Here is a 17,689-nt window from a genome sequence, read left to right as displayed (position 1 = left end):
TTTAAGTATTCTTTAGTAATAAATAACTTCAATATTTTATATTTCATTTCGACTTATTTTAATATCATCATATATTTTAAAGTAATGATACTAAAGTTATCAACTCCTTATGCATGCATTGTAGTGATTTCGAATCAAAGAGTGACATATATTATTATAAGAGAATAATTTATAACACTCACATAACATATAATAAATATTTAAGGGTGTAAGGGTGCTTATGGATGTTTAGGGAAGAAACCAATCCATAAATTATTTGAAATTATTTATTTATAGATATATCCAACTCAATAGGCAATAACTTGTATAATTTTGATTTAGATGTCGGATTTGAATTTCTCAACTCGCATGCCATTAATCCAATCCATTAATATTACATAATGATTTATTATTTTAAATAAAAATATAAAATTAATATTTCACTACTAATCATAATTTTGAAGAAAAAAAATTCATTTAACATCAATACTATTACTAAAAACGTGAGTTTACATAATTTTTAAATTAAATATTATTTTTTATTTTCTTTTGTATCATTTTCAAAAACAAAATAAACCATTATATTAAAGAAAATCTACACTAGGCATAAATTGTGCAAAGATAGAGACAACCAAAGTACAATAATGTCCACCAAACTACATAAAGCAGAAAACAAAAGCCACCCAAAACTAAATTACCACGCTGATCAAAATAGCTCGGAGAAAAAGAAAATAAGAGAAAGTCTAACACGCTGATCGACCTCCTTCCCTCCTGAGTCCTGCCCCTCATCTGAAGCACCAACTCACAAACAAAACTGTTGTACGAGTTAGATGTACTCGTTGAAATCACAATGCAGGCCCCTGAAGCAAAAATCTAATTTCCACCATGATCATCACCAAACACAATACCAGATTTCTGAACCGGCTTTATTTAAACAGACTATTCAAACTGAGAAAATTGGCGGCCTTACACAAAGATCTAGCTCAGATAACCAACCGCGAAACAATTACCTCGAAATCGATTAATGGATCTTACTCGGTAAACTCTGAATCACAACAAAGCAAATTCCAGCACAATACAACAATTGAAATTCTAAATACACCACCTAATTCATTGTGTCTAAGTTATCTACATTCATCATAACTCTTACTCTTCTGAACACTTCGACCTGCACTCCTTTCGTCATGATGTCTGCAATCTGATTCTCAGTTCTGTAGTGTTGCACATTCATCTTCCCATCTACTACCTGCTCTCGAAGATAATGGAACCTCATCTCAATGTGCTTGCTTCGACCATGTGCTATCGGATTCTTCGCCAGATTGATAGTTGGCATGCTGTCGATCTTCATGGTAATTGCTCCGTGACTCTTCGATGTCATCTATTCGACTAGATTCATCATCCACGTTGCTTGACATGCACAAAGAGAAGCAACTATGTATTCTGCTTCGCATGACGATAATGCCACTACTGACTCCTTTCTCGAACTCCAAGCAACTGGTGCATCACCTAGCATAAACACATAGCCAACTGTGGATTTTCGGTCATCAGCATCACTACACCAACTTGAGTCGGTGTATTCCACTAATTTGCATTCTTTTCCTTCATTAGTTGCAGAAAACACAATATCATAGTCGAGAGTTCCTTTCAGATACCTTAGTATCCTCTTCGCTGTTGCTAGATGTGATACCTTTGACTTCTGCATGAATCTACTCACCATACCTACACTGTATGCTAAGTCAGACCTTGTATGACAAAGGTATCGAAGTGACCCAATAAATCTTCTATATTGGGTTGGATCGATATCATCTTCATCTGAATCTTTCGACAGTTGTAATCTGGGTTCAGCTGGAGTCGAAGTTGGGTTGCAATCTTACATCTCAAATCTCTTAAGTATTTCATTTGCATACCTTCTTTGGTGCATCATCAAACCTCCACCACTCTTGTAGAATTCGATACCAAGGAAATATGAAATGTCACCCAGATCTGATATTTCAAATTCCTTGTTGAGATCACCTTTGAAGTCTTCGATCTCCTTCTTGCAGCTACCTGTTATCAACAACTCATTGACATAGAGGCATTGTATAAGCAATTCACTCTTGCTTCTTCTTACATACACTTTATGTTCAGATTTGCACTTTACAAATTCCTTCTCCCTTAGATAGTCATTTATCTTCTTGTTCCAATCTCTTGGAGCTTGTTTAACTCCGTACATGGCTTTATGCAACCTGTACACCTTTCTTTCTTTGCCTTGTTTCACAAACCCAACTGGTTGTGAAACATAAACTTCTTCTTCTAAGGGGCCATTCAGGAATTCACATTTCACATCCATCTGACATATCTGCCAGTTGTTCATGTTTGTTAGACCAACAACCAACCTGATTGTTTCGATCCTAGCAACAGGTGCAAAAACTTCATCAAAGTCGATTCCTTCTTTTTGAAGAAATCCTTTCGCCACAAGTCTCGCCTTGTGTCGAGTCACTTTTCCAACTTCACCTTGTATACCCACTTCACATCAATTGCCTTCTTATCTTGGGAAAATTTGACAAGTGACCAAGTGTTGTTGACTTCGATTGACTTCAACTCTTCGTTCATTGCTTTCATCCACTTCGAATCTTTCAATGCCTCAGCTGCATTGACTGGTTCGACATCTTCATAGAAAGCATAATGTAACACCTCACCTTCTTCATCGACCACATCATCTTATGTAAACACACATTCTTGCAACCTTACAGGCATGTGTCTTGTTCTTTGAGGTCTGCTTAGGCATGCTTCTCCTCTGACATCTTCCTGTCGAACTTCTATTTCTACTTCACTAGCTGGTTCATCACAAAAGATTCTCACTGAATCTTTCTTGACATTCTCAATCCAATCCTATTATTTAAGCTCATTTATGATCACGTCCCTGCTCATCACCACTTGCTTATTCACTGGGTCGAACAACTTGTATCCTCCAGCCGATTGATATCCTATCAGGATCATCTGATTCGACTTGTCATCAAGTTTTCTTCTCAACTAATTTGGCACATGTCTATGTGCTATAGATCCAAACACCTTCATATGAATCAAGCTAGGCTTGACATCAAACCAACATTCTTCTGGCGTGATTCCTTCTAGCTTCTTCGTCGGACATCTGTTCAGGATATATGTCACAGTTGACACAGATTCTCCCCATAATTCTTTGGGCAGATGCTTGCCTTTCAACATACTTCTAACCATATTCATAATGGTTCTATTCCTACTTTCTGCGACTCCATTCTGCTGTGGAGTATAGGGTGGCACCACCTCATGCATAATCCCTTCTTTCACACATAATGCATCGAAATCTTTCGAAACATATCCTCCACCACCATCAGTCCTTAAAATCTTGATCTTTCGACCGCTCTGTCTTTCGACCATAGATTTAAACTTGACAAATACCTTGATCACTTCACTTTTCTTCTTGATCAGGTAAGACCATAATTTTTGACTGAAATCATCTATGAATGTAACAAAGTATTTGTTACCTGCAATCGAATCCACCCGAAGAGGACCGCATACATCAGAATATATGACTTCAAGAATTACCTTCGACTTGCTTCCTGCATCCTTACTGAAGTTGTTCTTATGCTGCTTCGCCTGCACGCATTCTTCAAACACTTCGTTTGGAATGTCGATTTCTGGTAATCCTGAAACCATATTTTTTCTCTTCAAATCTATGATGTCTTTGAAATTGAGATGACCAAGTTTATAATTCCATATCTATTCATCTCTGTTGGCTGCTGTTGCAAGGCACTTATGCTCCATCACATTTAGTTCAATCTTGAAGGTTCTATTCTGAAACATTGGAGCCTTCAAGATCAACCTTCCATTTGAGTCGAGAACTCTCATCATGTTGTCTTAGATCAACACTCTATAGTTATTTACGACTAACTACCATATGCTGAGCAAATTTCTCTTCATGCCTGGTATGCACAACACATTTGAAATTACTGACCTCTTGCCATCTTTTCTCATAATCAGAACATCACCAACACCTTCAGCTGCTAGAGTGTTGTCATTTACAAATTTCACCATGTTCTTCATTGAGGGATTTATGTTGACAAACCAATCTTTCCTTCCAGGCATGTGCGATGAGCATCCTGAGTCCAAGTACCACTTGTCCTTGAATATCTCTTCTTCTCTTGTTGTAACCATCAACAACGTCTATTCTTCTTCATGTTTCGCCATCTTTGCATAAGTTTCTTGATTCTTCTGCTTTTCTGGACAATCCCTAGAATAGTGACCATACCTTTGACAATTGTAACACTAAATGTGACTCTTGTCTGACTTTTGACTACCACCTTTTCCTCTATCCGCAACACCACCTCTTTGGTTACCTTGGTTCTAGGGTTTTCTCTGATTCGACCAGTTTCCTTCTTGCTAATTTTGACCAGTCAAATTGTAACCTCCTCTGCCTTTGTTGCCATTCTAACTTCCTTTGCCTTTTCTTTCTTTTGTTGATTGAGCCTGCAAAGCCATATCACTCTTTAACTTTTCTGCAACTCTTTCATCCATTTTTTGTTCATGAGATTCAAGCGTCCCTTGAAGCCTTTCCTTTGTCAATTTTGACAACTCTTTCGACTCTTCTATGGCTACTACCACGTGGTCGAACTTTGGAGCCAACGATCTCAAGATATTTCCAACAACAGATCTTGATGTCAAGACTTATCCACATACCTTAATTTGATTCACCATTTTTGTAACCTTGGTGAAGAAATCAGTTATGCTTTCACTATCTTCCATCTGAAGCAAGTCATACGTTCTTTTGTGAGTTTGTAACCTCACCTCTTTCACCATCTCCGCGCCTCCAAACGATTTCTCCAGAATTTCCCATGCTTCTTTTGCTGACTCTGCATCACTAACCTTTTCAAAGTTATCTACATTAACACATTGATGGATTATAAAGAGAGCTTTATAATCTTTCTTCTTCAATTCTTTATGTACATTCTTTTCTTGATCCGTTGCGGCTTATGCAAGCGTTGCTACTCCTTCCTTCACAAGATCCCAAAGATCTTGATAACAGAACACAAAATTTATCTGCTTGGAACCAATTCTCATAATTGTTGTTCTTGAGAATCATAAGATTTGCTGGAAAATGCCCGTTTGCATGATTCGTTGCCATGGTGATTTTCTTCCCACGAATCGATTAAACCGGAGCTCTTGATACCAGATGTTGGAAATCCACCAAAACCTACGGAGAATTTCAATCAATCTTGATGAACAAGATTGTTATCACCCATACTATAGCAATGAAAAGAGAAGAACAATGGAGAAAGAAAGAGTGTAAAGAACGATGAAGGAGAAAAAGAATTAAATTTTGTAGAGTTTCTCTCTGCCCACAAACTGTGGAAAACTTCTTATTCACTTTGCAACTGCAAAATACTGTGAATTACAAATGTTATGAATACTATATTCACTTCCCTTTATTTATAGATTTAGGTTAACTTGGACCTCAAGCCAAAACCTAAAACTATAAAAGCCCAAAATAACTAACATTACTGCCTAAGTCGAAATCCTGTGTGAAACAACATGCCTCGACACTTCAACACACTAACACAACTTAACACACTAGGTGGTTCGACACTTCCTTGTTCCTGTCGAGCAACATGCTTTGACACAAGAAATTACAATTCAACAATTCCAGTGGGCTCAGGTACCACTGAGGTAAAATATAGATCAGACTATTAGGTTTGATCCTCATCCACTTCCACAAAATTATCTTTACTTCTTCAAGAATAGTATCTAGATATATTATATTTACTTCTTCAAGGATAATTTTTTCAATACAAACTAACGGAAAGGACCAAATACTTTAATGGAAGTGAAGTTAAAGAACCACTATGTAACGGATGTGAAGCTAAAGAACCACTACGTAACGCTTTTTTCTTAAGGGACCAAAACGAAACATAACATAAAGTTAAGGGACTAAATGATGAATTAAACCATAAATATATTATTTTCATAAATATATATTACCAATACGAATTATATTTTACTCTTTTCGTTTATAATGGTGACATAGATAGTATAATAAAAATTATTGAAAATAATGTCTAAAAAAAAAGAACACTCAATTATTTAAATTGATATCAACAATAAAATCAAATAAATTTTTACAATCCAATTAATAAAATTAAAATAATTATTTAAAAAAAATTAAGCTACTATAGGAACTAGTATTTTCATCCATTTATTCTTTAGATAACTAAAATTTGACAATAATGGATATACATTTTATAAAGCTAATAAAGTTTTATTTGATAATAATTACAAATAAATCTTAAAATTTATTTAACACCAGAAATAAATACACACCTTAACAATTAAAAATTTAATATCTAAATCAAAGATAACTACTAAAAACACATGAGAATCAAAACAAAACAAAAATCATTTTATAGTTTTTTAAATTTGCAAAATTAATTACGAATGTCATTGTCAATTTAGAAGTATGTATTTTGCATTCAAATAAAATGTATCTTTTATATGATTAACTCATATCATTGTCTGAGTTGTAATTTACAATAACTTCTTGTAATATAAATTTAATAATCAAGTTTTTTCAAAATAAATTATTAATATATTTAAATTCAATAAAAAACAAATAAACTAATTTACAACCGCGTATCGCGCGGATCTTATGCTAGTTGTTAATTAATTTTATAACTTATAATAAAATAAAATCAACCATTGTGATTTCACTCCAGGAAACAATGACAGGAGAGAATCCTTACTCGTGACTTGCCATGTTTTCCTTCGATCTTTTTTACTTTATTCACTTCTGGCTTATCAAAGAAATGCTTTCAGCAGTTAAGTATATTCGTTGATTAAATTGTTACAAGAAAGAGAATAATATATTCTTAGAATATTAGAATTCATACATAATCAATAATTTATTTCACAAAGAGCGTGGTGATTTTTATCTGTAAGAAAATTGTTGTACTTATTACAGGTGTTTGCAAATAGTAAGGGTTGTCTTTCTATCCGTTGAAAAATTCATTTGAATCGGGGTGATTCAAAGTCCATTATAGTTGTTGGTGTTGTCGGAAATCAAGGAAGTTGTTTGCTTCTTTGTTATTGTTAGAAGATTGTAAGAGAAGTCTTAGTGGTAGGCTTGTACAAACATCTGACAATAATAAAAATCTCTCACGGAGAGTGAGGGGACTGGACTACTATTATTTGGAAAGAGGAACCAGAATATATCTCTGTGTTCTTTATTTTTATGCATTTTATTTTCCTACATTTCTTCCATTGTTATACCAGAAAAATAAAAGAGATATTCATCTGCAAAAATAATCAGATAATTTCATAAAACCTACTTCACTTCTCTCTTAGGTTACACACTCATACTTACAATTGACACAAGAGTAGGTTAAGATAACTTGCTCCTAGATCCGGGATAAAATGGCTTCATCAAAGTCTTTCTTAAAAAAGGATCAAACATTAATAGACCATCAAGTTTTACTTATTAATGCTATGAAATTTGAAAGATTAGAATGCAAATGTTTCTAGAAGCACAAGGTGTAGAAATATGAGATGCTGTGAAAAAAATATTCTTTCATTCCTACTACAATTATTAATGGTGCAAGTCAATCAAAATTAGAAGAAAAATGGAATAAAGAAGATAACAAAGAATTTCTATATGATAAGAAGTCTAAATTTTTTATTGCATTTGCTTTAGAGATAGAGGAATTCTTTTGGGTGTCTAATTGCAAAATAACAAAGAAAATATGAAACACCTTAAAATTAAACAACAAAACAACAAGAAGGATAAAAAGTCAAAAGGAGCATATATCGCTTGTAAAGATAATGATGTGAGGACTAATTCTAAAAATAAAGAACAAGAATATCCATTTTTCATAGTTTAAAATCACTCCGATGATGATGAAGTTGGTGATTTTGACTCAATTAATAAATCTTCTAATGATGAATTACATGGCGCTTTTAGTGATTTGTATGATGAATGACTATAAACTTTTAAATGAAATTCTAAGCAAAAGAAAATTATTTCTTTGTTAGAAAGTAAATATAATGACATGCGACAAGAGTTAGATAAAATTAAAGCAAAAATTAACTTTCATGCTAGTTCTTAAACATGTAATAAATGTGGTTCTCTTGAAACTAAAATTGTTGATCTAAATCAAGAAATTTGCAAATATGAAAAAGGGAAAAATGAATTGCATAAGTTCTAAGTAATCAAAGCTATGTGAATGATAAAAGTGGTATAGGATTTTCTAAAATTAATTTTTTTATTCAAATCAAGAAGACTATCTTTGTCAACTCTAGCAATACTTGTAACAATGTTCAATTTAGAAAAGTATGTCATAAAAAGACATATATCAAGAATTACTTTTGTAATCATAAAAAGAGGCCTAACATGACACATATGGGTGGCAAAATGGATGGATTGGATGGATATGGATTGAATCGTTAATGGATGGATCAAAACAATCCATTAGTCCATTAACAATCCATTAAAAATTTCTTTAAAATATTCAATCCAATCCATCCATTAAGAATAAAATTCATCTAATCCACCTATTATCATATTTTTAGCGGATGGATATCCATCCATCCATTTTTTTTGAAAAAATAGTTTTCTTAAATATATTAAGTTTTGTATTTTTGAAAAATTCAATTTTTTTACTTTTGAAAAAAATCACTTATTTTTTGTAAAAATTATATTTTTCAGAAAAAAAATATTTTTTTGTATTTGAATGAAAAAAGTTCAGTTTTTTTCTAAAAAAATCAATTTTTTTTTTGGAAAATTTTATTTCGGGAAAAAACATATTTTTGTATTTTCGGAAAAAATAATTTAAAAATTGTTTTTCTTTTTCGAAAAAAATTAATTTTTTTTATATTCGTAAAAAAATAACTTTTTCGAAAGTAAAATCGAATTTTGATATTTTCCAAAAAAATAATTTTAAAATTTTTGGAAAAAATCAATTTTTTGTTATTTAAAAAAAATCGATTTTTTTTTTCGGAAAAAAATTAATTTTTTATTTTTCAAAAAAATAATTTTTTAATATTTGAAAAAATTCATTTTTTTAAAATTAGATAAAAAAAATCTATTGGATCATTAAAATATGTTGGATGGATTGAGTCAATCCATGTTTATAAATGAATGGATTTAATCCAATCCATTAATTTAGTTTTTATGTAGTGGATGGATTGGATGGATTTTTTGGTGGATGGATTTGATGAATTTTGTCCAAATGGATCCAATTGCTTTTTTTATTGTAATTTGAAAGGTCACACCATCGATGCATATTATTTTTAAAAAATTTGGTATACCGAATGGTAATTATGCGTGGGTTATTGTGTTCATAAAATCCCATTTTATCAGATTTTTCAAAATTACCTCTTTCAGATTTTATCAAAATACTGAATGGTAATTTGAAAGATATCATGATGTTATAAAATCTCATTTTATCAGATTTTTCAAAATTACCCCTTTCTTGAAAATTATTGTGTTAATATCATTTTTACAGAAACTTTTTTTATTACATAAATGTCACATATGAGACAAAAAATTCTTTTAACATATTGAGCACTTCAGGTATATTCGTTGATTAAATTGTTACAGGAAAGAGAAAAAATATATTTTCAAAATATTAGAATTCATGCAGAATCGATTTTATTTGTCACTTGTAATTTATTTAACCAAGAGTGAGGTGATTTTTATATGGAAGAAAGTTGTTGTACTTATTACAGGTGTTTGCAATTAGGAATGATTGTCTTGCTATTTTTTTTTGGAAAAGTCCTTTGAATTGAGGTGATCCAAAGTCCATCATAGTTGGTGTTGTTGGAAATTAAGAAAGTGGTTTGTTGCATTGTTATTGTTAGAAGATTGTAAGAGAAGTCTTAATGGTAGGCTTGTACAAAGATCTGAAAATAGTAAAAATCTCTCACGTGGTAAGGTAACTAGATTATTCTTGTTTGAAAAGAGGAACCAATATATATCTTTGTATTATTTATTTTTATGCACTTTATTTTTCTGCATTTCTTCCATTGTTAAACCAGAAAAATAAAAGAGAGATTCATTTGCAAAAATAACCGAATAATTTCATAAAATCTAATTCACCCCTCTTAGGTTGTGCACTCATATTTACAATTCGATTGGTTGTTGGAATTGCAAAAAACGAAAATTGGTCCATTTATCAAATGGACATCAAATATGTGTTACAAACCGCTTGAAGAAGATGTTTATGTAGAATAACCCCTAGTTTTGTTGTGAAAAATCAAGAGTCAAAGTTATATAGATTGAAGAAGGCATTATACGATTTGAAACAAACTTCAAGAGCTTGGAATAATAGGATAAATGGTTTCTTAAAGGAGATAGACTTCAAGAAGTGTGTATCCGAACATGGTGTATTTGTAAAGATGGATACAAATAAATAGGTGATAATCATATGTCTCTACGTAGACGATTTGTTAATTATACATCATCTTAATATTGTATATATACTCTTTAGGTATCTTATGAACTATGTAATGTTCATATTTTCATCATCAATTCTCTCTCTCTCTCTCTCTCTCTCTCTCTCTCTCTCTCTCTCTCTCTCTCTCTCCTTCTTCTTCTCCCTCTCTATAAGACCCTAATTTGGACCCTAAGATCCCTCATGGCATCATATCATTGCATTTTTGTATTTGCCTCAAGGATCATAGCATCTTGGCTCCTTAACCCTAGGGTGGGACTTTTGTGAGTTGGTTTGAGACCACCAAGCATGCTTGAATTGTATATTATTGCTTTTCTTACTTTGTTTTCTAACCAAAAACACAAAAATATGTCACTAACATCTTTTGTTTTGTAGCTTGAGCAATCATAAGATCTAATGCTCCTAGGAGACCCTATGCTCATTAATATGGCCAGGTGAAGGTGAAAGCAAGCATGACAATGGTTCCCAAGGCTCTCAATCATCATATATGCCTTCCAAGTGTCTCAATTTGTCAATTTGATCAAAGCAAACCAAAGGGCTTGAGGATTGTTTCCCAAGGAAACCCTAATTCATCTGTTCATCAATTGTGCCTTGCTCAGGAAGCAACCTCAACCCATGATTAAATACAATCAAGGGAAGTTCTTCCAATCATAATTTCATGCATATTTGAGCTTATTTGAGTGTCCTCAATCATCAATTCATCAAGAGTTGAGGTATGGACTTGAGAAGTTGATCAGTCAATTCATCTGACTATTTGGAAATACACTGAGACCTAACTTTTAATGTGTTAGTCAAATGGATATGACCCCAAGAGAAACAATGTTCTTAAGAACCATATAAACAACTTTCATGTTCATCAAAAATTGATTTGAAGCTTGTAAGGTCATCATCCACTTCAAAACATTATAGGTCATTTTGTCTGAAACCCTAATTTTGGGTCAACTTCCCAAGGACCTAACTCACTCATTTTTTATGATTTTGAGGCGAGATCAAATGAATTGGAAATTTTAAGATGTCTACTTCATTTTTTATGTTGAACAAATTTTCATAATCCTAAAATAAATACATGTGATAATGCAAAACATTATAGGTCACTTTGGACCAAATGCATTGAAATGTGAAAAAGTCCAACTTCAAGTACCCATAACTTTCTCATAAAAAATCCAAATGATGCAAAGTGTGAGCCCAAATTGATTGTATTGAAAAGATATACAACTTTTATGTTGAAGGTTTGTCATTTGGAGCTTGCATCATTGAAACAGAAGGGCTTGAAGTTGGCCCACTTTGGAAATTTTCACATACACAAGTTTTGCGCATTGAACTTTATGACCAATTTTCACTAATTTCCCATTTTCAAATGAAGTTTTGTCCAACATAACAAATGATCCACATGTCAAGACCTTTCCAACCATTACCCACAAGGCCATGTTTTATTTTTGGAAGTGGCATTTTCAAAGAGGGGAATATTTTGATGCATTTATGGAAACTTGATTCAAACTCATTGCACAATCCAATTACCTCACAGTTGCACGTCCATTCCAGATTAAAATGACTTCAGCTTGCCATTTCAATAGGATTTGGGTCCTCCATGTGTAACACCCTTCTACCCCAAACGACATATTTAAAGAATTTATCAGAGTACAACATGTAGAAGAGTTTACATTTCATTCAACTTAACACTCATCACTTTACAACATAAAAATATTTCATTTATTTTAATAAAACTTCGCAGCGGACAACAACACAATTAACGATTTATAAAAATGTTTCAACAAAACATATCAATAATTTAGTCTTCATACACAACTTAAATAATAATATAATCTCTATTGAATCCCATAACCCCGGTGTCACATGACCAGAGCATTGACTCGACTCTGTAGAATAACTCTACACTTATTCTTCACCTCAACAAAAGCTACTCCTCATTATCTGCACATTGCTCATCATAGATGAACATAAACACATGCAGAAGGGGTGAGAATTACATTATTAAACAATAATATAACGACAGAATATAATATGAATAATTTGCACATATGTCACACGGATCATCACAATCATCATTATAATCAACAAACTCATGAATATCAACAAAACAACACATCAATTGCAATACACACACCCATGCATGACTCAACACGACTCGGTATACCCATTTTGTGACCACTACAGGATCACTACTCCCAGATTCACCACCATAGAATCCGAGTTCCCCATAAGGAACCAAGCCTCTCAACAAGCCCGGAGTCAACAACATCATTGGAACTCAGTCCGTTCATCACTAGGCATCGGCCTTTCATGAATGCATGCACATCAAACATGCATCATAATCAACATAGCAACAACAACATCATATAGTCATGTTATCATCTTCATTAATAGCATGACATACAACTCAACAAAACAACAACAACATTACAACGATATCACATCTGGGAGTTTAAAACGCGAAAGCTGTCCGTCAAACTGATATGGTGAACGCCGTTAGGCTAATGGTGAACGCCATTAGCGTTAAACGCTCCTATTCTGGAAAAACTGTCTGTCAAACTGATATGGCGAACGCCGTTAGGCTAATGGTGAACGCCATTAGCGTTAAACGCTCTTATTCTGAAAACTGTCTGTCAAACTGATATGGCGAACGCCGTTAGGCTAATGGTGAACGCCATTAGCGTTAAACGCTCTTATTCTGAAAAAAGGCCCAAATGGCGAGCGCCAAAGGCATAATGGCGAACGTCATTTGGCTGTTATGTGCATAAACAAGATTTTAAGCGCAGAAACAGTGGACGCGCGGCTTCTAAGCCTACAACCCAATATCAACATTTAACAATCATACATACACAACATACTTCGATTACAATGTATATAACGCCACCATACTCACAGATCGGACAATTTCCCTCAAAAACCACAACTTTCCCAATCTCCCTAAATTCCCCAAATTTATCAACAACCCAATCCTATATCATGTAATTGCTCGCATATTATCGTTTAATAAGGTTCAGACCCCTTACCTCTTTGGATTGAAGGAAGCTCTGAGCAATCTTTGGTCTTTTCCTCTTCCTTCTCTTTCTCTTCAGCGCTTCTCCCTTTTCTGACTCTGAGGCAAAATACGTGAAAATGAAAACCTTCAGTTATCTCCTTTGGCCTCTTTTACCCAATTCCACTTTTACCCTTCCACTCTTCATATTCCAATTATATTATTTATTTAATTATTATTAACATAAATAATATCTATAATAATAATAATAATAATAATAATAATAATAATAATCCAATAATTCAACTTTATTTAATTAAATTAATAAAATACTATTAACTCAATTAAATAATTCTCTTATTTTAATCGGGGTGTTACAACTCTCCCCCACTTTAGAAGTTTTCGTCCTCGAAAACATACCTCAAGCAAATAGAGCCGGATACGACTCCTTCATCTGATCTTCACGCTCCCAAGTCAAGCTCTCACCAGCTGGACCTCCCCAAACAACTTTCACTAGAGCAATTTTCTTACCTCTCAGGGTCTTCTCTTCTCGGTCATCTATCCGAATTGGCAACACCTCAACGGTCAAATTATCCCTCACCTGGATATCATCCAACTGAACAACATGCGACGGATCCGCAATATACTTTCTTAACTGAGATACATGAAACACGTCATGCAGATTAGAAAGCGACGGCGGTAAAGCTATCCGATACGCCACTTCCCCAACCCTCTTCAAAATCTGATACGGACCCACAAACCTCGGAGTAAGCTTTTTAGACTTCAAAGCTCTACCCACACCTGTCGTCGGAGTAACTCTCAAGAACACATGATCTCCCTCTTGGAACTCAAGTGCTTTTCTCCTCTTATCATGATAACTCTTCTGACGACTCTGAGAAATCTTCATCTTCTCCTGAATCATCTTAACCTTTTCAGTCGTCTGCTGCACAATCTCAGGTCCGAGTACAACACTCTCACCTGACTCATACCAACACAATGGAGTTCTACACCTCCTACCATACAATGCTTCATATGGAGCCATACCGATACTAGCATGACAACTATTATTATAAGTAAACTCCACCAACGGCAAATAACTATCCCAAGAACCACTCTGCTCCAACACACAAGCTCTCAACAAATCCTCCAAGGATTGGATAGTTCTTTCAGTCTGACCATCAGTCTGAGGATGATAAGCTGAACTCAACCTCAACTTAGTCCCCAACGCTTTCTGCAAACTTTCCCAAAATCTAGAAGTAAATCTGGGATCTCTATCAGACACAATACTGGATGGAATACCATGCAGCCTCACTATCTCCTCAATATACAACTCTGCCAACTTCTCTAAAGAGTGATTAATCTTCATCGGCAAGAAATGCGCCGACTTAGTCAATCGATCCACAATCACCCAAATAGAATCATTACCTTTCACCGTCCTCGGCAGTCCCGTCACAAAATCCATGGAAATGCTATCCCACTTCCATTCAGGAATCTTCAAAGGTTGCATCATACCTGTCGGTTTCTGATGTTCAATCTTTGACTTCTGACAAGTCAAACAGGCATACACAAACTTAGCAACATCTCTTTTCATACCCGCCCACCAAAACAACTTCTTCAAATCTTGATACATTTTAGTTGCACCTGGATGGATACTCAATCCACTCCTATGGCCCTCTTCAAGAATACTCTTTTTCAATTCAGACACCTCGGGAACACAAACTCTACCTTTAAATCGCAGGATGCCATTCCCATCAATCTCAAAATTACCACCATTACCCTGGTTAACCATAGTAATATGATCAACTAGAGCGACATCAACTTGCTGACCATTCCGAATATCTTCCAGAATTCCACTAGTCGACTTCAGCATACCCAACTTTACACTATCAGCGGAAACTTCACAACCCAACTCATATCACGGAACTGTTCAATTAACTCAAGCTCCCGAACCATCATCATAGACATATGTAGAGACTTTCTACTCAGCGCATCTGCAACTACATTAGCCTTACCGGGATGATAACTCAATTCGAAGTCAAAATCCTTCAGTAATTCTAACCACCTTCTCTGCCTCATATTTAACTCTTTCTGATCAAACAGATACTTCAGACTCTTGTGATCACTGAACACTTCGAATCTGGAACCATACAGATAATGCCTCCACATTTTCAACACAAATACAACAGCTGCAAGCTCTAGATCATGCGTAGGATAATTCCTCTCATGAACTCTCAACTGTCTAGAAGCATAAGCTACAACTTTACCATTCTGCATCAAAACACCACCAAGACCCATCAAAGAAGCATCACAATAAACAACGAAGGACTCACCAGGATTAGGCAAGATCAACACTGGAGCACTGGTCAACCGCCTCTTCAACTCAACAAAACTCGCTTCACAAGCTGCATCCCACACATACACTTGACCCTTCTTAGTCAACTGCGTCAACGGCAATGCCAACTTAGAGAAGCCTTCAATAAATCTGCGATAATAACCAGCTAACCCCAGAAAACTGCGTATCTCAGTAGCAGACTTCGGAGTCTCCCACTGTAACACAGCATCAACTTTAGCAGGATCAACAGAGATCCCACCACTCGAAATCACATGGCCAAGGAAACTCACTTCCTTCAACCAGAACTCACATTTAGATAACTTTGCATATAATTTCTTTTCTCTTAACACCTGCAAAACAATTCTCAGATGTCCTGCATGCTCTTCTTCCGTCTTAGAATATATCAATATATCATCTATGAACACCACAACAAAATCATCAAGGTACGGATGAAATATACGATTCATATATTCCATAAACACACCTGGAGCATTAGATACACCGAACGGCATCACAGTGTATTCATAATGACCATACCTCGTACGGAAAGCAGTCTTCGCAATATCATCTGACTTCACTCGGATCTGATGATAACCCGATCGCAAATCAATCTTACTGAAAACATGAGCTCCAACCAACTGGTCCATCAAATCATCAATCCTCGGCAATGGATACCGATTCTTGATAGTCACCTTATTCAACTGCCGATAATCGACACACAACCTCATCGTACCTTCTTTCTTCTTCACTAACAATACTGGTGCACCCCAAGGAGAAACACTTGGACGCACAAACTTCTTCTCAAGCAATTCTTCAAGTTGCTTCTTCAGTTCAACTAATTCAGTTGCCGACATTCTATAAGGAGACATCGACACTGGACTCGTACCTGGTACTAAGTCAATGGCAAATTCGACTTCACGTTCTGGAGGTAAATCACTTACATCCTCCGGAAACACATCCTGAAATTCACAGACAACAGGCAAATCTACACTCACTACTTTCTTATCCGCTTGTAGAGACGCAAATAAAGCGAATACCTGAGCTTCATCTTTCACAAAATCCCCTATCTGCCTAGCAGATAGAAATCTTGCCTCATCATTCTCACCAACTTCAGAGAACCGCACCGTCTTCCTATAGCAGTCGATGAACACGCCATAGAATCCTAGCCAATTCATTCCCAGAATAATATCAATTTGGTGCAAGGGTAAGCACACCAAATCAATCACGAACTCTCTCTTAAAGATCGTCAAATGACAACCTCGACAGACAACAGAAGTCTTCACAGAACCATTAGCAGGAGTATCTATCACCATACTTCCGCCTAGGGACGACATAATCACACCAATCTTGGTCGCACACTCATACGAAATAAACGAATGAGTAGCACCAGTGTCATTTACACTAATCGACTAACAGGGAAAACATCACATTATGACTCGACTGGACTGACTATGCTCTGATACCACTAATGTAACACCCTTCTACCCCAAACGACATATTTAAAGAATTTATCAGAGTACAACATGTAGAAGAGTTTACATTTCATTCAACTTAACACTCATCACTTTACAACATAAAAATATTTCATTTATTTTAATAAAACTTCGCAGCGGACAACAACACAATTAACGATTTATAAAAATGTTTCAACAAAACATATCAATAATTTAGTCTTCATACACAACTTAAATAATAATATAATCTCTATTGAATCCCATAACCCCGGTGTCACATGACCAGAGCATTGACTCGACTCTGTAGAATAACTCTACACTTATTCTTCACCTCAACAAAAGCTACTCCTCATTATCTGCACATTGCTCATCATAGATGAACATAAACACATGCAGAAGGGGTGAGAATTACATTATTAAACAATAATATAACGACAGAATATAATATGAATAATTTGCACATATGTCACACGGATCATCACAATCA

Source organism: Lathyrus oleraceus, chromosome 4, assembly GCF_024323335.1.
Source record: "Lathyrus oleraceus cultivar Zhongwan6 chromosome 4, CAAS_Psat_ZW6_1.0, whole genome shotgun sequence".
Taxonomy (NCBI): Eukaryota; Viridiplantae; Streptophyta; class Magnoliopsida; order Fabales; family Fabaceae; genus Lathyrus; species Lathyrus oleraceus.
The sequence above is the reverse complement of the archived record's forward strand: the minus strand, read 5'-3'. Positions refer to the sequence as shown.